We start from the raw sequence: 220 nt of genomic DNA, 5'->3' as shown, positions 1-220 counted from the left end.
CCGCCCTTGCTTCGGTCCGCCGGGGCTCCTGGCTGTGGGGAGGGGGAGCCACTCTTGACTGCAGAGCCGCTGGCGTCCCCGGCGGCCTGGGCTGCAGGCGGGCCCCATACTTCCTTGCCTCTGTGACTCCAGCTGTGAAATGGGAGCACAGACCTGGTGGCGTGCCGCTTTTGACATATAAAAGTTACAAAACACGTAAAGGTGGGAACGATCAGTTTAT

The sequence above is a fragment of the Bison bison genome, unplaced genomic scaffold (genome assembly GCF_000754665.1).
Source record: "Bison bison bison isolate TAMUID 2011002044 unplaced genomic scaffold, Bison_UMD1.0 scf7180017864383, whole genome shotgun sequence".
NCBI lineage: Eukaryota > Metazoa > Chordata > Mammalia > Artiodactyla > Bovidae > Bison > Bison bison.
This window is presented reverse-complemented; position numbering follows the sequence as displayed.